Here is an 8047-nt window from a genome sequence, read left to right as displayed (position 1 = left end):
TAAGGGATGTAAAAATATAAATACAGCTCATGACTCTTCCCTACTAATTCTCCAGTGTGAAACAACCTCAGATGTTCTCACTTGAATGAAGAATTAACTGTTTCTGTCAGTGGTGGTGCTCGATTCATCAGTTTGCTCTGTGACAGCAATTAAAAGGTTTGCTGGACAAGAAAATGTAGGGAAGAAGTGTGGAATAAAATGATTGTTGAAGTTTCACAGCATGGTATCATAGTGCAACCTCTCCTGAAGACTTTGCTTTCAACTGATCAGTTGAGCTCAGTTGGAGCCTCAAAAAAAAGTGCTGATCTTCTCCTGTGCACTTGTAAAGAAGATGTATACGAACCCAACTAGCATTTTTGTGTTCTTTGGGTTGGGCTTCAGGTATCTCTTGTTTTTTCCTTTTTAGCTTTCCTGATAAGCCTGGGGGTGTTTGCACTCTTCCCCCTCGGCCACCTGCTTGGCTCGGTTTCACATGCTGCCTTTTCCCGGGATGCGCAGTAGCTGAGACCTTGCTGTTAGTCAGCATGGCAAGGTGGGATGTCTGCAGAGACTGGAGGGACTGAAGAAACAAAAATAACTTTTGTGTATGTCTGCGTGTGCATGGTGCTGGCAGGGAGAGGAATTGCAGAGTTTGCCCAACTTTCCTGTGAACATTAGTGTCTTCAAAGGACTTTGCAAAAATACCTATTTGAAAATCTGCCGGTGTGTGGAAGTGTTTCTCAGTGTGTTTGAGCTTTGATGAAATGGCATAAAGGGAAGCCCTGTGCAACTGAGCTCAATAGAAACATTCATTACAGCTAATTTACTTGGTGCTTTTAGGAGACATAGCTATTCATAAGTTGTGGTTTTGCCTGATGCTGCTGGTAGTATTTGTTTTAAATAGATACACTTGCCTGCACACGCTCTTTGCCCATCTGAAATCTTGTCTAGCTGTGTTGGAAACCTCGATTTAAACATAGTAATATGCAGTGTTAGGCAAATACCAGTGTAACCTGTGGTGCTTTCTTATTAAGGGGAAGAAAAATCCTTTACTGTGTGTATGGTTCCAGCTAAGGAGTAGCGAGGAGCGTAAGGAAAAGGTCTTGTCTGGGACAGAGAAATGCCAATTTTAATTTTCTGAAGTATTGTCCTCGTTCATCCATCGTACTGCGCTTGCTTTTCTCAAGGGCAATCAGTGAATAAACTCTGTAAGCACAAAGGTACTAAAAAAGCACTTATTTTACAGCATGCAGAGCCTATGTACCCCATCTGAGACGACCACAAACCCACTCCTGCTCCTGCAGACGTGACCTGCTGGTTGCTATGGGAGAATTGCCATGGGTACGGGGCTGCAGGAGGCACTTGTTGGAATGCAGAAAACATTTTCGGTCTTTGTTTGGTCCTCTTGCATACAGCTGAGTGACTTTGGACTTGAAATAATTAAATTGAATCAAAAAAATTGTGACTTTTCTGTTTCAGGAACTTTTGAAAATTTCCAGCCTTAGAGCATCAGCATGGTGGCTGATGTGATTTACCTGATAAAGACCAGAGCTTTTCTCAAAATGAATTAACATTTCGTTTTCTGAGAGGAGAAGGCAGCATTTGGAACATGTGATGCTTAAATCTGAGTCTGCGGTTACATCCTCTGTTTTATTATAGTCTGTCATAAATCTGCAACATTTGTACTGGTACCTCCTCATTTCCTTCCTTCCCCTGATAGTTGTCCCCTCCACCACCTCGGTGTTGGTGTTGGTGCTTGTGTTGCCATGTGGAAGACAAGATAAGGGATCTGACCTGCCTGACAACTTAAAAAAGAGAAAGTAATTATTATTTCAGCTACCTGGTTTGACCTGCTGTGCAGTTGTTTGGATGGTACTGTTGGCACGAGGGTGACATAGAGAGGAAATGGCTAAGGAGAAGGAGAGGTGTTGGGGGTAAAGGAAATGCCTATTACAGCAGAGAAACAGTTTTACATGGTGTTGAAATAAATCTGCATGAGACTGAGTGGCATAATTGATATTTCTTTGGGGAGAAGATTGTTTTTAAGGCAGAAGAAACCAGTGGGCTATCCACATAAGACACAGAATTTTACCCAGTTGTCCAGTTACTCATCCCAGCAAGTCCAGGTGACCATGGAAAGAGGAGGATTTCCAGCTGACTCGGATGCATTTCAAGGGAAGGACAGAAAATCCTTCCGGTGATCTGCAATTACAGGCTAGTTGGTACTAATTCCACTGTGTCGGGTATGAGGAATTCTCGATTACTGCAGTGTGAGTTTGCCTTTACTAAAACTAGGTTTATGTTAGCTCTAGTACAGGAATGATACCGAAGAAGTCATTAATGCCAGGGACCCCAGTACACTGAAGTTGAGCTACTTGTGCATCTGGTGTAACAGGGCAATGGAAATAGTTGCTGGTACTTTTTTTTTTAAAAGTTCTCAACAGAAGAAAATTAAAATTCATGAAGTAAAGTAAGACCACTCTTTCTTGAATTCAACTAATTATTTCAAACCTGAGTTCACTCACGTATTCACACAGCCAATTTTTTTTCGGTCTCAGCTGATATATGTACTTCTTTGTATCTGCAATGTTAAGCATGACAGTATATATTTAATAAAGTGACTGTGTTATAAAGCATACAAGGCAAGTGATTTGTGAGCTCTGGGTAACTGTGAGGTTAGGAAACCAGTCCTGATCTAAACTCATGTTGTGACTTACAGAGTAATTATGACCAAACATTTCAGTGGGTTGTGCTGTCTTTTCAGCAGTGACAGAGATAGGTATACTCCTTTATTTGCAGATAATCTCAGTACTTTCTAAATCTAGTTTTCCTTCAGTTATGTTAAAAACACGAACGTTGACTTTTATAGCTTTTTCTCTAATTAAACAATAGTGGATAATACTAGAGGCAATTTTGCAGGGAGCTCTGCAGTTTATTTCTTGTGCTGCTGCTGTCTGGCAAGGTGCTTGTCTTGCTTGTCTTCAGATTGAGTTGATTCATTCCAGGAAGAAGAAATGTGGATTCTGGGCTTCACCATTTACTTGCAGACCTTTTGCTTATCTCTTCTTGAATGCAACAAATCATTTTACTGACCATCACGTTGCAGATATTTCTCTGATGCGTATTTGATAAAGGATTTTATGGGTACCTCTTCAATAGGATTTCTGTGTTAAATCTGGTCAGATCAGTAGAGCAATTGAAAAGGAAATAGCAAATGCTGAAAACTCATTACTTTAAGACTGTGGTAACGTCCAAAATGAACCAAGCACTCTTAAAAACCTGGCAGCTATGCTGCCTATGTCCTCTAGCCTAAAGAGATGTGTAAAGAAAAGAATTATAATGACTCTTAAATTGCCATGGTGATAGGTGCATGCTTGTTTTGTAATGTGTATTTAGACTTAAGAGAATAAAACGTATTTGTCTTTGTTTTTTTTTTTCTTTCCCTGGTCTCAGTGCAATTAACTTTTTCATTTGGAATACAGGTAGCCCTAGCCAAGTGGATGATATAACTGGTTTCATATTGGTATTGCTTACAAAGTGTTATTTAAGGAAAAAAAATTATAGGGTAGGGAGTGGAACAGGAAATGTTGGGTTATTATTATTATTTATTACTATTATTATCATTATTATATTTTACTATGAAGGAGAGGTGAATAGTACCTAATCTCCTGTGACAGCTTAGACAGCTTTCAGAGTTTGTTGTATGGTTTTACGACATTTGTTCAAACTAATATTCATTGTAATTCACTTGTGATTGAAAGGTGGTTTTGCTACTCATGTTTTTACCCACCTTGCTGCCTCAGACAGGGGTAGTTCCAGCAAAATGATCACTTTGAGCACAAGACTTCTGACAGTTATTCCCATTGGGGTCTAGTTTATTTTTGCGAAGCTGGAGAAAATTGATTTGGTTATTTTAGTTACTGAAATAGGGAGGAGACCCTTCTAAATATCTTGCAGTTGAAGTGTTTTGTTTTGAGCTGGGTACCGCAGTGAGGCTTGCTGGAGAAAAGCTGAAGTTTCGAAGAGCCGTTGCTCTCCCTGGGCAGAGCGCAGCATCACAAAGCAACAAATCTTGGTCAATAAATGTTCCCAGTTCAGCTGTTTTGCAGTGGTCACAACAATTATCAGAGCCTTGTTTTTGAAGAAATGTGAATGAGGTAGTTGTTCTTGTCTCAGTTTGCTTATCGCCGTGGGCAGGCCTTCAGGGCTTAGATAGGTGTTTAGGTAAGTGAAGCAAACTCTTATCTTTTTCTAACCAAATTTAGTTTGGTATTGGGTGCACTGGTGCCTAAGTTTTCCCAGTGAGTCTTTTATGTTGTCCAAGGCACCTCCTTTCAGACTGCTTCAAAGTATTATGGGAATAGGGAGTGGATTTATGACTTAATGGGGACTTGATTTTCATAGATGCAGGCATGTGGTTCTTCCCTTAACTGATTACAGAACACGAAGAAAATTAGTTACAGGAGGTAATTGGGGCACTTCTCTGTAACGGCTGCTGCATACAGCACTTGCATATTGATCGTGGCCTGAAATTTTGGTATTTATCCTACACATTGACTGAAAGAGTGAGAAGTATCCACCTTGCCCTCCGGTAAAATCATGTCAAGTACCTTGAAATAACTGGTAATGGTAATAGCCTGACAAAGATGACTGATGACAAATTCTCACTTGAGCTGAGAAACCCAACACGTTTTTAGAATTTTGTGCGTGGGAATAATATTGTGTTCTTCTGGGTCAATTATATGTAATTGACATACACAAAAAAATTGGTTTCAGAGACCTTACAGGGGACAGGGTTAACAGCTGTTGTATGGGGCTTGTTTGGGATTTTTTCTCTTTTATGGGGGTTTTTGTGGGCATCCTTGGTCAAGCTTCTGCTAGTAATGACACAGTTCTGTTTCATCAAGACATGTGCTGCTGTAATTAGAGCTCTGGCTGTCCATGTTTGCTGAAGCCAAGGAATTTACTGATTGTAGAGATAACTGTCTCATTCTTAAGAGTTGGGCTACTGTCCTCTCACATCATTTGGCAGAGGGAAAGATTTAGATACTGAATCACTGGTCTGGTAACAGTATCTGTGAGTTTAAAAAGAAAAAGTGGCAGTTGTAGCAAAGGGAGACAATCATGTTTAACTTTGGGAATGAAACCCCAGGACTCTGTTACCATTCTGATTCAAACTGCAAAAAGTGCTATTTTTAACGAAGCATTTTATGAAATGTTCCTTATTCGGTCTGCATCTCGGCACTATAATACAGATGCTACTGGTGCATTTGTACTCGTGACATTCAGGAATAACAGGATTTCATAAATTATGGCAAGTAGACAAAGATAGTACTGACTTGCTGATGACAATGCATGTGTAACAGTCTTCCAACTTTTCTGGTTATTCCTTTTTGCATAAGCAGCTGGAATGATGTTTATATAGAACATAACATATGTTGTTATTATATATTATGTTTATATATATTATATTATATATAAAATCTGGAATTATATTTTTATATGTTCATTTTTGTATATATTTTTATACATGTTTCACCTTGGCTTTTTCATTATTTGTCGTCTTCATTTTGTCACTGTGCTTTTCCACGGTGTAAATGTAAAAACATAAATCTAGCAGAGTTTCCTGTCCCCTTTTAAAATATCTTTAAATAGCCTTTTCTTGCTCTTATGCAGCAGATCTTAGCAGAAGTCATTTGATGTTGAACAGCACTCAAGGTGCTGTTCAAGCACAAAGAAATTGGTGACTGTAATAGCTTCTGTTGAACCCAGTACTATCTTTTTGCAAATGCATCTCCGTTTCCTTTGCATCTGTGAGTAAAAGGTGCTTTGAAGAAGGGGAGGATATGTCTGCTTTTCATAGTCAGGCAGGGTACGGACTTGTTTTGCTGTGGGTTTTTTTTCCCCCAACCATTTTCCCTGAAGTCTGTTTTAAGGGTGACTGTTTATGTAAAGTCTAGTCGTTCTTAGCACCTTCAGACCTTGTGTAGATGAAATGCTTGTGATCGCTGTCACTGGTTCACCACATGAAGGATGCCTAGTAGTACGGGTGCTGTGTTGTCAGCATGAGGAGCTCATCCAGGAAATTTCTCGAAAAATCTGACTTATTTAAAACAAACAAAAATTCTAGCAACGTCTTTTATATCATTGTAATCATGTGTGGCATGTGCACTCCTCCTCCTCTCCTTGGTCTCCAATGTATATATAGTATGCATTCAAGCGAGTGCCATGGAGTCTGAACTCAAGCATGCAGCAGGGAGCCAGCAGTCCATTTTCTTTGACTGTCTCCTGCCTGTAATCTCATAAGGCAAGAATTGTTTCTATGCAGTTTATGGAGGTTGGGGCAGGGGGGGTGTTTGTGTGTGTTTTAGTTTTAACACAAACTAAAAGAAAAAGCTTTCTATTTTCACTGCCTCGCAAGGCATCCTAGATAACTGGGAATCCTTTCCCACAAGGAATTGAGATGTGTGCCACATATTGCAACTGTGTATGAGTACAATATATATGGTTTATATGGCCAAGAATTGCAGGAGGTACCTGTCTGTAGCAGGTTATCAAGTAAAAACTCAGCAGTTCTGGAACTGAAGCAGGATGCTTCGTGCCTGCACCAAGACCAAGAGGTTTTGCGAACCATTAATTTACCCCTCTGTAAACAGCTGGAAACTTCAGAGGTGCTTAAAAGAGTTGCCTCTTGGGCACCCTTGGAAATACCAGTTAACTTCATTAAGCTTTTTATGTTGTGTCTAATCTGTGCTTTCAGTTTCATCTTTTTCTCATGATGGAAGTGTTAAGCAGTAGTAGTAATTGCTATGCACCTTTGACAGGAATCATGCAGCGTGGATAAAACAGTATAACTCAGTTTAAATAACTTGAAATATGTACAGTAATCTTAAGGAATGCATGCTCAGTTCTGCTTGGGCTGTCTGCCTTGTCTTGCTTATCTTCTATAGAAGTATAATCCTCATAGGCTTAAATCCTGCACTGATGTGCCTCACTCCTAAATAGGGCTACCTGATACAATTTGAGTTTATCCTTTTTTGGTCAGAAAGAGGTTAATTAAGGGAATGAGTAGAAAAGCTCATTAAAACTGCATTTCGGTTCAGTGTAATGAAAAGTGAGTTTTATGTGACAAGATGATTCAGAAATCATGCTTTTCTGATTTCTCATTGACACAGTTCCCCCGTATTGGTGCATGTATGCTGATTTGAAGCAGTGTCATGGGCTGTGCTGTTGTCACTGTTCACTTTACTGTGGTGGTTGTGATAGAGACTGGAACAATAATGTTAATCCCAGGCACCTTCTCACCCCTGAGGGAGGGGAGGAGTTCGGCAGGAATTTACACTGTATTTTGCGTTGCATTTCCATTTCTTGGGTTTTTTTACAGCAGTAAAAGCACAAATTTGGATAAATTACCCCCACCTTGGCTTTGCAGGCAGTGTCAATAGTGGAAGCCAGCACAGACCAGGCTGCAGAAGCCTTTTAAAGCTGTGAGCACCCTTGCATATATCCACTCTGATTTTTCTGGGACTGGTTCCTTACAAAATGGCCATGTATGTGCTAGCTAGCGTAATGTGTGAAAGCTAGCTGTGAGTCCTGGGTTCTGCTTCAGTGGGTTGGGAGGCCTGTCTTTCTAAAAACAAAATCACAGCAGCCAACAAATTGTTTGCTTGTGTAGTCAGCCCTTGTCTCTCTGATTCTCTTCCCTCATTCCAGTGTGAGATTGTGGGTAAGTCATGTGGCTGAATCGGATAGCTTTGGGGGGGGCTCGCAAGGAAGAGCAGTGTTAGACAGGCCTTTTCAGCATGTGTCTACTAGGTTGGTTTAGACTTTGTTTCAGGTTGACTCACGATTTTGGAAAAGTAACAGATTTTGTTAAGATTGCCCATACTCACAGACCGATGGGACTGCCTCACAGTGTTTTTGGTGCAGGTATTGATTTACCTAATGTTTTTACAGCATCAGTAAGTATGGTAGAATTGAGTTTGCTGCACCATCACCTGGAAGCAGTAATGTGTAGGAGATGTGGATCTTGCATTACTGGGTTCTTCTGAAAAGGAAGACTTAAGTG

Source organism: Phaethon lepturus, unplaced genomic scaffold, assembly GCF_000687285.1.
Source record: "Phaethon lepturus isolate BGI_N335 unplaced genomic scaffold, ASM68728v1 scaffold42525, whole genome shotgun sequence".
Classification (NCBI taxonomy): Eukaryota; Metazoa; Chordata; class Aves; order Phaethontiformes; family Phaethontidae; genus Phaethon; species Phaethon lepturus.
The sequence above is the reverse complement of the archived record's forward strand: the minus strand, read 5'-3'. Positions refer to the sequence as shown.